The sequence below is a fragment of the Rhineura floridana genome, chromosome 6, assembly GCF_030035675.1.
Source record: "Rhineura floridana isolate rRhiFlo1 chromosome 6, rRhiFlo1.hap2, whole genome shotgun sequence".
Taxonomy (NCBI): Eukaryota; Metazoa; Chordata; class Lepidosauria; order Squamata; family Rhineuridae; genus Rhineura; species Rhineura floridana.
Genome location: NC_084485.1, coordinates 23,673,186 through 23,688,881, shown reverse-complemented (window position 1 = coordinate 23,688,881; position 15,696 = coordinate 23,673,186).

Sequence of the window (15,696 nt, the reverse complement as noted above, 5' to 3'; positions counted from 1 at the left end):
TCTCCAGTGTGGCCAATGGAAATGCTTTGCTGTAGGTGACTAGTGTGCTCACAGCAAAATATATATATCTGCATCTGTGCATGTGTGTTAAAACATAAGAACATAAGAAGAGCCTGCTGGATCAGGCCAGTGGCCCATCTAGTCCAGCATCCTGTTCTCACAGTGGCCAACCAGGTGCCTGGGGGAAGCCTGCAAGCAGGACCCGAGTGCAAGAACACTCTCCCCTCCTGAGGCTTCCAACAACTGGTTTTCAAAAGCATGCTGCCTCTGACTAGGGTGGCAGAGCACAGCCATCACGGCTAGTAGCCATTGATAGCCCTGTCCTCCATGAATTTGTCTAAAAGATGGCTTTTTTTAAAGCCATCCAAGCTGGTGGCCATTACTGCATCTTGTGGGAGCAAATTCCATAGTTTAACTATGCGCTGAGTAAAGAAGTACTTCCTTTTGTCTGTCCTGAATCTTCCAACATTCAGCTTCTTTCAATGTCCACGAGTTCTAGTATTATGAGAGAGGGAGAAGAACTTTTCTCTATCCACTTTCTCAATGCCATGCATAATTTTATACACTTCTATCATGTCTCCTCTGACCCGTCTTTTCTCTAAACTAAAAAGCCCCAAATGCTGCAACCTTTCCTCATAAGGGAGTCGCTCCATCCCCTTGATCATTCTGGTTGCCCTCTTCTGAACCTTTTCCAACTCTAGAATATCCTTTTTGAGATGAGGCGACCAGAACTGTACACAGTATTCCAAATGCGGCCGCACCATAGATTTATACAACGGCATTATGATATCGGCTGTTTTATTTTCAATACCTTTCCTAATTATCCCTAGCATGGAATTTGCCTTTTTCACAGCTGCTGCACACTGGGTCGACATTTTCATCGTGCTGTCCAATACAACCCCGAGGTCTCTCTCCTGGTCGGTCACCGCCAGTTCAGACCCCATCAGCGTATATGTGAAATTCAGATTTTTTGCTCCAATATGCATAATTTTACACTTGTTTATATTGAATTGCATTTGCCATTTTTCCACCCATTCACTCAGTTTGGAGAGGTCTTTTGGGAGCTCTTCGCAATCCCTTTTTGTTTTAACAACCCTGAACAATTTAGTGTCATCAGCAAACTTGGCCACTTCACTGCTCACTCCTAATTCTAGGTCATTAATGAACAAGTTGAAAAGTACAGGTCCCAATACCGATCCTGGAGGGACTCCACTTTCTACAGCCCTCCATTGGGAGAACTGTCCGTTTATTCCTACTCTCTGCTTTCTGCTTCTTAACCAATTCCTTATCCACAAGAGGACCTCTCCTCTTATTCCATGACTGCTAAGCTTCCTCAGAAGTCTTTGGTGAGGTACCTTGTCAAATGCTTTTTGACAGTCTAAGTACACTATGTCCACTGGATCACCTCTATCTATATGCTTGTTGACACTCTCAAAGAATTCTAATAGGTTACTGAGACAGGACTTTCCCTTGCAGAAGCCATGCTGGCTCTGCTTCAGCAAGGCTTGTTCTTCTATGTGCTTAGTTAATCTAGCTTTAATAAGACTTTCTACCAGTTTTCCAGGGACAGAAGTTAAGCTAACTGGCCTGTAATTTCCAGGATCCCCTCTGGATCCCTTTTTGAAGATTGGCGTTACATTTGCCACTTTCCAGTCCTCAGGCACGGAGGAGGACCCGAGGGACAAGTTACATAGTTTAGTTAGCAGATCAGCAATTTCACATTTCAGTTCTTTGAGAATTCTCGGGTGGATGCCATCTGGGCCCGGTGATTTGTCAGTTTTTATATTGTCCATTAAGCCTAGAACTTCCTCTCTCGTTACCACTATTTGTCTCAGTTCCTCAGAATCCCTTCCTGCAAATGTTAGTTCAGGTTCAGGGATCTGCCCTATATCTTCCACTGTGAAGACAGATGCAAAGAAGTCATTTAGCTTCTCTGCAATCTCCTTATCGTTCTTTAGTACACCTTTGACTCCCTTATCATCCAAGGGTCCAATCGCCTCCCTAGATGGTCTCCTGCTTTGAATGTATTTATAGAATTTTTTGTTGTTGGTTTTTATGTTCTTAGCAATGTGCTCCTCAAATTCTTTTTTTAGCATCCCTTATTGTCTTCTTGCATTTCTTTTGCCAGAGTTTGTGTTCTTTTTTATTTTCTTCATTCGGACAAGACTTCCATTTTCTGAAGGAAGACTTTTTGCCTCTAAGAGCTTCCTTGACTTTGCTCGTTAACCATGCTGGCATCTTCTTGGCCCTGGCGGTACCTTTTCTGATCTGCGGTATGCATTCCAGTTGAGCTTCTAATATAGTGTTTTTAAACAACTTCCAAGCATTTTCGAGTGATGTGACCCTCTGGACTTTGTTTTTCAGCTTTCTTTTTACCAATCCCCTCATTTTTGTGAAGTTTCCTCTTTTGAAGTCAAATGTGACCGTGTTGGATTTTCTTGGCAATTGGCCAGTTACATGTATGTTTAATTTAATAGCACTGTGGTCACTGCTCCCAATCGGTTCAACAACATGTACATCTCGCACCAGGTCCCGGTCCCCACTGAGGATTAAGTCCAGGGTTGCCGTCCCTCTGGTCGGTTCCATGACCAACTGGTCTAGGGAATAGTCATTTAGAATATCTAGAAACTTTGCTTCTTTGTCATGACTGGAACACATATGCGGCCAGTCTATGTCCGGGTAGTTGAAGTCATCCATTACTACCACATTTCCTAGTGTGGATGCTTCCTCAATTTCATATCTCATCTCAAGGTCTCCCTGAGCATTTTGATCAGGAGGACGATAGATCATTCCCAGTATTAAGTCCCTCCTGGGGCATGGTATCACCACCCACAATGATTCTGTGGAGGAGTCTGCCTCTTTTGGGGTTTTGAGCTTGCTGGATTCAATGTATACAGCGACTCCGCCACCAATACGTCCTTCCCTGTCCTTCCGATATAGTTTATATCCTGGGATAACATTATCTCACTGGTTTTCTCCATTCCACCAGGTCTCCGTTATGCTCACTATATCAATGCTCTCCTCTAAGACCAAGCACTCCAGTTCTCCCATCTTGGTTCAGAGGCTCCTACCATTAGTGTACAGGCACTTGTAAGCAGTGTCTCTCTTCAAGTGTCTTTGGCACTTGTGGTTTGGCCTGTGGTAATTTTGCTCTTCTGAATTTATATCCTGTGTAGGGTTGCCAGGTCGGAACCATCCAAAAACCTGAGAAAATGGGGGCGGGCCCTAGTGACATCACGGGGCGGGCCCTAGTGACGTCATTAAACATGACACATTGTATCAACCACAGTTGCTTGGAGCATACCATTAAAAAAAATTCTCTGGAGATTAACATAGAAATCTTACCTAAAATCTTACCTAGGTGTTCCTAGGTCCATCTGAAGTGACAAGGTCATTCTTTCTCACAAGCTTAGGGTGATGCAAAATGGAAATGGACTGCCTTCAAGTTGATCCCAGATAGGGTCTTCATGGTAAGCAGTATTCAGACAGAGGTGGTTTACTATTGCCTTCCTCTGAGTCTGAGAGGCAGTGACTGGCCCAAGGTCACCCAGTGAGCTTCATGGCTGTGTGGGGATTCAAACCCTGGTCTGCCAGGTCACAGTTCAATGCCATTAGGGAACATTTAATCTAGCTTACTTGCTTCTGGCAAGAAGGGTTTACGTGCCCTCAGGCCAGGCCATTATTGGAAGAAAGGAGCTTAGTGTTGCAGAGATGTTAGATGGGAGCACAGATGGATGCCCCTGAAGGCAGCAACTGTAAACATGCTTATTAAGGAACTAAGCCCCATAGAACTCAACAGGACTTACTTCTGAGTAGATATAGTTTGGATTGTGCTGTTAGTAAAGTTTGACTAGGGATCCTCTGCAAAGACATCCATATCCATGCAGGGTTGGCAACCCCCTGCATGGAATGCCCTGCCCTTATCTTTTAACGTGGCTGCTCCAAACTTCTTTACAGATTTGACCCTTCACTTCAGAAAGAGGTCTGAGAAATGAGTAAGAGAAAGAAGATTCTCTACCCTTTCTGTCTACCCTGTGGGGTGCTATAAACTCACTTTGACAGCCAATCCAATTCCAGTGAGTAATAATTGACAGAGAGAAAACACACATGGTTTGGTCTACCTTCACAGGCAGCAGCTTGAGAACAACAACTGCAGCCACACTTTCAAATATGTGAATTCTCTTTTACCATTAGTGGGCAAAAAACAAACCATCATGCAACCAACAAGGCACATCATCAATGGGTTTCAGGGGGTTGAGCTGACCACATGGAACCACTGTTGTTGCTTCTATGGATGTAAGGGAGGAGGGTCAAAGGTACATGAAATGCAAACAGAAAATGAAAAAACAAGACAGTGATGCTTTCCTAAATGCAATACCATACCAACCACAACAAGATTTCAGAGCAGAGGTATCATGTGCTGATAGGATCTCACTCATGTCAGAAATCGTGCTGCAGCATTCTACATTAACTGACAGGTTGCCAGGATTTTTTTAGTTTTGGTTTTCGGTTATGAATCCTGACTAGTTGTGGGATGCTGAGTTGTCTGCCTTACTCATAGGAATCTTGTTGTGGTTGGTATGGTATTGCGTTGACATCTGCATTGGTTGCTGATTTGCTAACAGGCCAAGTTCAAAGTGTGCTTTCCATGTTATGGGTGCCATAGCAGTACTACAGTTTAACATTTATTACCCGAATTCAACCACAGCAACACAGACCAAAGGGCCAGCGTAACCCTTCAACTTGTGGGTAGAACTCTTACTAGGACATTAGGGACATTTCTTAGGAGGTGCAGTTCTGATGCCTTCAGAAAAGAAGTGTCTCAGTCTTTCCTGGCCCATGGAGGGTTCTTGCCGTCTTGGGCACCGCAGAGGAAGAGGAAATTTTAAGAGAACGGCGAAAGATGTTATCTGGAAGTAGGGACTGAATCAACCAACCTTGGCTTCATCTGCATCATTCAGCTTTCCTCCACTTGCTAAGACTCAGGCCACATTCACACCAGACATTTAATCCACTATTATTCCACTTTAAACAGCCATGGCTTCCCTCAACAAATCCTGGAAAGTGTAGTTTGCAAAGGGTGCTGAAAGCTGTTAGAGGACTCCTGTTGCCCTAACAGAGCTACAATCACAGAAATCTCTGGGAAAAGAGGCTGTCTGTTGAATCACTATGGCAAACTGTAGCTCTGTGAGAACAGGGGTCTCCTACGTTGCTGTAACTTGAGCCCATTATTTCGTGTCCTGCACTCTGGGATAACCGAGAAGAGATCATGTACTGAGAATGCGTCATGGCTATCTTGGCTTGTGCTCCTCTATTGTGATCTTTGATTTTGCTAACAACAACAGCTGCAAAGTGAGTTTTTAATCTACATTTACTTAAGACATATGTTTGTTGTTCATTGAGTCAAGGCTGAGTAAACTGCTACTTCAGACAATAATTTGCATTAATTAACTTATTTTGTAGAACCCAAACTTTCTTGTAGGCCTGTAGGAGTTTCATAGGCACTAATGCAGGGGCCTAGTGGGTAATCCAGCCCTGCACACAAGTATGCCACAAAAGGCCCTTCATATCACAAGCTATATGGCTCTGTGTAACATTTGCTGGGAATCACAAGTGGGGACAGCGCTGCTGCACTGGGTTCCTGCTTGTGGGCTTCCCACAGGCATCTAGGTGGTCACTGTGCAAACAAGACGCTGGACTAAATGGGCCTTTGGCTGATCCAGCAGGGCTCTCCTTATGTTCTTCAAACCCAGCATCCAACCCTGGCCAGTCAAATGCATCCTGTAAGCTCACAACCAGACAGCAAGGCGATAGACCAGGGATTTGCAAACTCATCACCACCACTACGTGAACATTACTGAGAGTCTCGGCAGACCACTTAATGACTTTTTTGCCTGCTGAAGCAATTGAATAGTTTTTAATTGCATCAAGATGAAACGTCTTATAAAAGATTATACAAAATAAAAATAATATTTTATAATGCTTGGGAAAATAGCAGGGAGTAGAAAAATAGGAACGCCAAACAAGACATGGATTGATTCCATAAAGGAAGCCATAGGATTCCATAAAGTAATGCCTACCAAGATCCTGCTGTGCGTGCTTCTTGGATGTTCTGGACCTCGTCCCGGCTATCTACAGCAAGATAAAGGTGGACGGACAGGCACATCAGCGCTGAGAATTGTTCAGCCCACAGCAGCCCCCCCTCTCTCTGAGGTTATGCAGCCCATTGCTCTCTCTGCCCCCCCCTCTGAGGTTATGCAGCCCTCTCCCTGAGGTTCTTCAGCCCCTCTCTGAGGTTATGCAGCCCTCTCCCTGAGGTTGCAGCCATGTTAAGGACAAGGGAGGGCATTCTAGGCAAAACAGACAAATAATTGGGTGTCAGAACAAATTAAACCAGAACTAACACTAGAAGCTAAATTGATGAAACTGAGGTTATCATACTTCGGACACATCATGAGAAGACATGATTTACTAGAAAAGACAATAATGCTGCGAAAAACAGAAGGGAATAGAAAAAGAGGAAGGCCAAACAAGAGATGGATTGATTCCATAAAGGAAGCCACACACCTGAACTTGAAAGATCTGAACAGGGTGGCTCATGACAGATGCTCTTGGAGGTCACTGATTCATAGGGTCGCCATAAGTTATAATCGACTTGAAGGCACATAACAACAACAGCATTTCAATTAAGGAGACTCCTGTTGAGATTATGATGGTGATGATGATCTAACATTTTAACAGTGAAATCCTGTATATGTCTACTTTTCTGGTGCCAGGATTGTTCTTGGTCATTTTTTGTCAGGACAATTGCATTATTTTCTGTTTAAACACACCCCTTGGTATTTGACAACCACAGTTTTGAGATAGGGTCAGCTTCCTACTGCAGTGCAGCTACCACATGCTGAGACTGTTCTATGAATGCCAGCACTGTGCATATTCCCAGTTTGAATTAGCTTTTTGCATGCTACTCATGCAGGGTTAAAAAAAATCATTGCACAAAAAGCGGTATGCAATACTGGAATTTAGACAACTACTTTAGCAGACAGATGTGCAGCTTAACATGTGGAAGTCAACACTCATATCAAAAGTTAAAGGCTGCAGGCTTTGGACCAAGGGATGGGGAACCTGTGGCCCTCCAGGAGTTGGCAGAACTACAGCTCCCTAACCATTGGCTATACGGGCTGGAACTGATGGGAATTAGAGTCCAGCACTATCTGGAGGGCTACAGGTTCTCCACCCTTGCTTTGGGCCACTGAGCCTACATCCAGCAGTAGTGTGGGTGACACCCTGCTGTATAATCTGGGTAGAATAGATCCACGTTCATTCAAAAGGTCTGTGGCTTCTTTCATATGTACCAATCTACAATCTATGAACCCATCCTATCTTTTTCTTCTTCTAGTCATGTTTTAATTAATAAAGAACCTGGACCACAGAAGGAGAATTATGTATGCAGAATTATGTATGCTAAATAACCAAACATATGTCGTTTTATTTAATTTGCAACATTTATATTGCACCACAGAATTTGTATTTCTTTGGCACAGACATTGAGTTCACTTAGAGACAAATCTTGACATTTTGAGTGCAGAGGATACGCAAAGTGCCTTTTCTGTTCTGCGTCAGCTGCCTACAGTTGCGGTTGCTAGGAGACAGCATCCGAGCGGCCTACCAGCCTCAGCAAGAGTGGAGGCTGGCCAGGGCCAGCTCCTTCTTAGCCCCGAAGCTGGTTCCCCTGCTCCAGAAAGGATGGCCGGCCGCTTCACCCGTCATGCTGTGGGTACCGCTGGGCGGCAGCAGCCGCGATGGGCCCCCCCAGCCAGAGACTGGTGAGCCCCATCGCGGCCGCCGCCACCCAGCGGCACCCACGGCAGGAGGGGTGAAGCAGTTGGGCCGGGGCTACGAAGGGCTGTGCAAGGCCTCTCTGGGCTACGAAGGGCTGTGCAAGGCCGCTCTGGGCCACGAAGGGCTGTGCAAGGCCTCTCTGGGCTACCAAGGGCTGTGCAAGTCCTCTCTGGGCTACCAAGGGCTGTGCAAGGCCTCTCTGGGCTACCAAGGGCTGTGCAAGGCCTCTCTGGGCTACCAAGGGCTGTGCAAGGCCTCTCTGGGCTACCAAGGGCTGTGCAAGGCCTCTCTGGGCTACCAAGGGCTGTGCAAGGCCTCTCTGGGCTACCAAGGGCTGTGCAAGGCCTCTCTGGGCTACCAAGGGCTGTGCAAGGCCTCTCTGGCCTACGAAGGGCTGTGCAAGGCCTCTTTGGCCTACGAAGGGCTGTGCAAGGCCTCTCTCTCTCTCTCTCTCTCTCTCTCTCTCTCTCAGCGAGGGCCTACCGCACCAAGAGGCCTGTTTACCTGGAACCGATTCCCCTCTGCACGACGACGGCCGAGTGAGGGCCTGGCCACCAATGAGCCGGGCCGCCCTCTCACCGGCTCCTGTGACCGAAAGGCCTTCTTACCCCACAGCAGATTCGACGAGGTGCTCTACTCGCTGCTGCCTGGCAACGCCTCAAGTTCCCCTCCTCTCTCTCCAGCCACAGTCCCCGCCTCAATGAGAAAGGGCGGGAAGGCGGCCAGCCACATATGTCAATCACGCATGCGTGGCTGGGGGGAATGCTCAAAAGCCAGAGATTGACATCTTAAAAGAACCTATGGCCGGAGGCCGGAGACAGCCCCCTTTTGCTGGAGAGTCCGGCAGAAAACCGGAGATCTGGCAACCCTAATACTGTGCCCCTGCTCTCACAATGCCTACTTCTAGGCCTACCCATTTTAAAATTTCATAATTTCTTTGGTTTTTATCCCAGGGGGAGGTTTATTCCGAACCGGACCTTCCTCAGCTCCTGTCGAGTTTCCCCCCTCAGTCAGTTTAAAAGCTGCTCTGCTACCTTTTTAATTTTAAGTGCCAGCAGTCTGGTTCCATTCTGGTTACATGTGTTTCTGTAAGTTGAATCCAGCTAAGTCATAGTATGAGCAGAATGACTTTTGCTTGCACAACAGAACTTCCACCCCTCTGCATGTCCCCCACTCTCTCCCCTAAATCTGCTGTGGGTTTTCCCCCAACTTGCTGGAACAAATTTGGAGGCAGTGCAGCAGGAGAAGTTCCATTGTGCAAGAGGAATGTATTCTGTTTATGCAATTACTTAGTTGGATTCAACCCTGTGTTATTTGGGGGAAGGGGTTAAACCTGAAAGCTGTTTTATAAGAGCATTTATAAGTCTCCAAGAGATATTTTGTAAAGCAACATATAAATTGAATAAATAATTGACATATAAATTGAATAAATAACAATCATAATATATTTACCCCCAGTGGTTGGTAGAGGGCATGCTAATAATCTAAGACAGACGAAATAAAAAAAGATTTCTGTTCAGCTCCTCCTATCCTGTATTAGTGTAACCTCATGCAAAATCTTGTCACTAGGTGGCACTCACCAACTAAAGCTGTATACAGAGTTAGGCATACATTAGACAGCTTTTCCTGCACAGCTGTAATCCAGGTTTCCACCCAGCTGCATTGTGAAAAGAATAGATTTCATTCCGTCAGTTTGGAGTGCTGATTCAACCCTCAGGCTTATCCCTCCAAAAAGCTACATGTACACTTATTTAATATAATGTACAATCATCCTGCTTAAAAAAAATACAAAAAGCAGAAATAATTTTTCTATGTTGAATATGGAAGGTGGGTTAGTGATGTCACCAATTCTGGCCATTCAGTACTGTACACAGTTGGCTTGTTCTGCCATGAGATAGACCTATTTCATTTGAGCTCAGTCTAGAAGATAAGATGATATGTTTGAGAAAGAAAAACACTATGGTGTGTTTCCTTAGAGTTGGGGGGGAGGGGGGGTCTCACCATTAAAATGATTTATGCCTGTACATGCTCTAACATGAAAATGTAGCAAAGATGAAGAAGAAGAGGCCACATCTGCTGTCTGGTGCATTTAACAGTTCCAGGGATGCCAGATGACATTAATGAGTAATACTGCACTAATCAAACTTCTTTTTTCCAAGCAATTAATCTAATGCAATGCGTGTAGCTCAGTACCCTTTAACTTGCAAACACCTGAGCCTTGTCGGCTTCTACTGATTTATCATTCATATATTTCAGGATGGAAACCTTTTTTCTTTTCTTTTTAAAAGGCAAAATGCCCAGTGCTTTGTGACATCCAAGCAGGTTAACTAGATGCAAAAGACAGAGATCCTGTGCCTTTACTAGCTATGTAGAAGAGAGAATCCCAACAGAGAAAACTTGTCATAAGAGCCCAAGAAGAGCCCTGCTGGATCAGACAAGGGCCTATCTAGTCCAGCATCCTGTTTCCCATAGGCGTTCAAATCCCCTAATAACACACATGGTCATAAGAACGCTTTTGGCTGCACAACAGAAAGGGAAGGAGTACAAAGATCTCCCTGGGGTGGAGGTCTGCTGAGAGAACAAACAGTTCTCCATTAAGAGGCAACATAAGAGGAGACCTGCTGTTAGACCAAAAAGCCAGTTGAATCCAACGTCATGTTTCCCACAGTGGCCAAACCAATGCCTACAAAAAGCCCGCAAGCAGGACATGAGCACAATAGTCCCTCTCTGGCTTGTGTTCCTCAGTGACTGGCATTCCACTGAATTTGGAAGTAGTCTTTCGTCGTTGTGGCTACATCCAAAGCCAGTCAGTCATACAGTTTTTAGTGTTTTAACCATAGCTTGCCATAGAAGACAGTAATTTTTAAAAATTAACACTGACAACAAGAAATAATATTCACAGTACCCTAAGACCTTACTTATTTATCGCATTAGGCACACATCAAAATCTGTCTCAAGCTTCGGCAGCTGCCAATGTAAATCTTGCCATAGCTAAAAGCAATTCCCAAAGTGGTTTAACAATCATTCCTTCTTCCCAGGGGATTCTGGGAATTGTAGCTCTGTAAGGGGAACAAGGGTCTCCTAACAACTCTCAGCACCCTTCACAAACTACAGTTCCCAAGATTCTTTGGGGGAAGCCATGACTTTTCAAAATGTTATAATAGTGTTTTAACGGTACTTTATTTAACAAAAAAAGCTATGGTGCGGATGTGACCCTTGATAGCCTTCTCTTCCATGATATTTAGTAGTCTTTTAAAGCCATCTCTGTTGATGGCCTCCACTACACATCTCGTGGAATTTCTTAGTTCAGGGCTGGGAAACCTTTCTTCAGTTCACCATATTACTACTTGTGTGCCCCATAAGGCCATAAAGGCCAGAGTCTAAAATTACCCAGCTACCCCACTTCTTTCAGTGCTCATCTTTGGCCACACAGGGCTCATCCAAATGGAGCGGGATAATCCATGTTTTCCATATCCAGTTCGTCATCTGACAGTCCTCACTTTGCCTGTTTGTTCACTGTTTCCCAATAAAAAAACCTGCCTTTTTTGCTCCCACACACGCAGCGAGAGGACCCATACTTCTTCTCATTTTTTCCCAGCTCTGCCCATAACACTCCCCCCTATCAGCCAATTGGTCCGCAAAAATATGACATATGCTCCTCACCTCCTTTGCAACAAATCACAACAAGGCGCATGCGCTTGAACGTACGAGTGCGAAAGTTTGAATTTCCTGATGGTTTGGTAGAAGTGGCTGTAATGGAGTTCCTTGTCGCTCACCACTCTGGAGCAGTGCCGGCCAGGGGGATGTCTCCAGGTGCCCCTGACCATCTAGGGAGATTGTGGGCAGTGCAAGGGATCAGTGCTTGTAATCACTGGGCGAATGCCCCCGTAACCCTTGGGCTCATTCACTGCAGGGTCCAGCCCCGGACCGTTATGCGGCTCGGCAGCAGGAATAGTGCCCCTGAGGGAAACAAACAGCCCCCCCACGGGTGGCCACTCTTGGGTTGGACAGGAAATGCGGGCAAACAGCCCCACGTGCCGCTGTGTCAATCTGCGCTGAAGCGACCAGCACAGGCTTTGCAGTGTTCCCTCTGATAAAAGAAACATGCAAACCACTTATATGCCTATAATTCCTGTATTTTTGTTTGTTCGTATTTGCGATATTTTGCAAAACTGACTGTATGCTTTTCTACCTTTAACGTTTCTGGAGATACAGGTGATTGCAATTCCACTTATTTCTCCAGAACAGCAAGTAACGATGTGTCATGTCTAGAAAGGTAGAGCACCAGTCTCTATGGTTGCGGGTGGCTGAGACGCTCTAGCAAACCACTTAATTCCTGTGGGTTTTTTGCTTGTATTTGCCATATGCTTTTCAGCTCAGCTGGGCTGTGGAAAACATGCAGGCTGTGGTTGAAATTGACAAGATTCAAAGAGAGTAGCCTTGCAGGCAGGAAAGCGAAATTGACTAAGGGTGCCTGAGTGTCTGTAATCCAAGAGGAAAGCCTCTATTTCTCTTCTCCCCCCCTCTCCCTCCACTCTGGATGCCTGGAAGCAAAGACCAATATGTTCAAGAAGGGCATTTGATGCGGGGGGTGAGGGGTGGGAGGTGGAGGTTAGGCAAAGATAAATATTTTCTCCCTTGAAAAAGTTTACAAACAACCACAATTGCAGATCTCTTAGCCCAGTTTGCAGGCTGGCTAAAAATTAACTGCTGTTGCTGCTGCTGCGCAAATGTGCTTTTTTGCATCTGCGCAGTAGAAGTTGCAGGGGGGGGGCCCAACACCACACCATTGCTCTGATAGGTTCCTTTTTCCCGGGCTTTCCCCGGACATTCGTGCACATGCGCAACAGTGGAAATACGTGATTCGCTGAGAATGAAGGGATATGGGGAACCGCCCAAGAACCGCCCATCAAACGCCCACAGCTGTAAAGTCCGCGGTATTGCATCTGAGCGCCTGAAGGTACAGCAGATGATTCCTGGTTTAAAAAAGCAAATCGCATGATTTGCGGTATTGCAGGAGCGGATTTAACCACGCAAAAATGCGCAAAAGCACGCGGCGTCATATGGGCAACTGAAAAATAATGAAAACACAAAGCGATCATGTCACACATTTTACAGTCATCTGGATGAGCCCACAGACTCCCTGGGGCTCTGTAGTTCCTTGTTTGCTTGCAAGAGAACCACCCTCTTCCTAGCTACACTTACACATTGCCAGAAAAAAGAGGAAATGCATCACCAAAAAAGATTTGGGGTGGGGACACACATATGCTAGTTGATATGCTTAAATGCACATTTTTTAAATAGTTATTGCAATAACTTCAATAGAAGTACAGTGCATTTCACCATAGTGGGAACAACTATGACCAGGTGAGCAGTCTGCTGTCCAGGCGCTAACTGTGGATGGGCAACTTCAAGTCTGCTGTTCGCCCTACTTATGGTTCTTTGTCTTTAAATCCATTTGGGACAGGCAACCCTTTAAGCAGGCAACTCCTTCAACTCGAGTGCTGTCCTCTGACAGCTCCTCAAGTAGAGGACTGGCCACCATCCTTCACAGGACATTATTCACCAGCAAATAATGTGCGTCCCTGAAGCCACAGAAATGTAGAAAACACTGCATTAGAGTGGTTTCTAAATTAATTGCTGGAGTAACTCAGGGAGGCAACCTCAGGAATCAGGGTCCATGGAAAGACTGCTTGCAAAGACTGCATATTTATTCTAAGCATTTTTTCCTACTGCATAAACAGCCAGCACACTGCCCAAAGTTAAATTAGTCAAGCAATTAGTCCAATAATATACTGTTAATATAAGATTATGATGTAAAGGAACCAATATTTTACTTCATTTTCTATTTCTTTTTTCTGTTCCCATCTACTTCTTTTTTAGAAACTACCTAGCTCCTTATTAAATTGCATATGCCCAACTTTGCAAAAACTTATTTCACGCTGCACAATTTTTTTTGACACTGCACAAAATGCATCTAGCTGCATGTTAGAATAAACCTTGGATAAGTCCACTATGCACATGCCCTACCATGCACAGGAGTGGGAAGCACTGCAGAGGTGGGGGGATCTTGCTAACGAAACCTGATTCTGGTGGAGCACAGTGGCAAAGACAGACCCAGGATGACCCCTGTAGCAAGTTCTACCTTGCATCCACCCAGTTGTGGCTGGCACTCATTGGAACTGGTAGGGGGGTAAAGCAAGGAGCCAAAGCCAATGACAGGCAGGACCAACTAATTCTAATTTTGTCCCTTGCGGAGTTTTACAAGGGGCCAGAATATGGATGAGGAAGCTAGCATGCAGTGCCACCCCCTGGACTGGTTGTAAGCAAGAAGGCAGACTGATGGGGACCGGCTGAGGGCAGAATGAGGTTGGTGGGGTAGTTCCCTTTCACCCAAATAAACCAGCCACTACTGCATCCCCCCCCAAAAAAGATCATGGGAATATGTCCTCAGTTCTCAAACATCCCGGAAGAGCTGGACTAATGTGTTTTCATCAAAGATACAGTGGATCGTGTTTGACTTCATGAATATTCAACGGCTAGTACATTCGCCGTCAGGTCTGTAATTGAATTTCATGTTTCCCTCTGGGATCTGTAGCGGTAAGCCTGGTAAATACGTTACAAGCCCAAGGAGAGACTCTGAACGCAAAGGAGCAGCATAAAAGCTAAACAGACATTTAATATGAATGGGTTGAACTGCTGCATTTTGTAGTTAAGAGGCCACACGCTGTGCTTCCTGGTGGAATAGTTTTCTCTCTGGAGTCCTGGGATAATGCTTCCAAGTTAGGGCGTCTACAGATGTTGTGCAATTGTTGTGCAAGTAGTTGTTGTTATGCACCTTCAAGTCAATTACGACTTATGGCGACCCTATGAATCAGCAACCTCTAATAGCATCTGTCGTGAACCACCCTGTTCAGATCTTGTAAGTTCAGGTCTGTGGCTTCCTTTCTGGGATCAATCCATCTCTTGTTTCATCTTCCTCTTTTTCTACTCCCTTCTGTTTTTCCCAGCAGTATTGTCTTTTCTAGTGAATCATGTCTTCTCATTATGTGTCCAAAGTATGATAACCTCAGTTTCATCATTTTAGCTCCTAGTGATAGTTCTGGCTTAATTAACCAGTAGTACAGCTTGCTGTTTCGCTGTTTCAGCCACACAGGAGACTTTAGGTTAAACTTCAGCCAGATATCGTTAAGAAGGTTTGTAAAGACCTTATGATTACTGGCTTGAGGACAGGGACATTTTAAATGGCTAGATGGAATTAACACAAGGGAAGGAAGGAAATAACTGATAACTTTCAAGTACGACCTTCCTGTAGTAATGTCATGGCGGTTGGGGATAGTGTAAGCTTGACGATAATCCATGCATTCATGTGAGGTATGCATGGAGTATTCATATTGACTAAGATCTACCCATATTCTATAATTCTAATAATATATCTTTTTCACCTGGCTGTAGTAGGTAGATGAGCTTCTAGGGGGGGGAAAGTAGATTCAACAAGCATGGTGTCTGCCCAACCCTGGTGTAAACAAGGATTTTTTTCACCGGCTCACATTTGTGGCTGAGGTTTGTGTGTCTAGTAAAGTATTCATTCTGCCCAACTATATGTGCTGGAGATCCTCCTCCGATACCAGCCAACTCAATCCTTAAGATCAGCACAAGGGTGGGCTCTCCATGAGGATTTATGGTGAGGGGAGTCATATAGAAGGGGCTTCTCCACAGCAGGGCCTTGACTCTGGAATGATCCCCCCCCCCCCGGAGTTCCTCCGTATCTTTTGTGGTTGGGATTTAGACATCAGCTAAAAATGTTTCTATGTACTTAGTCCTTTTCAGTCTGATACAGTGATATTTGCCCTG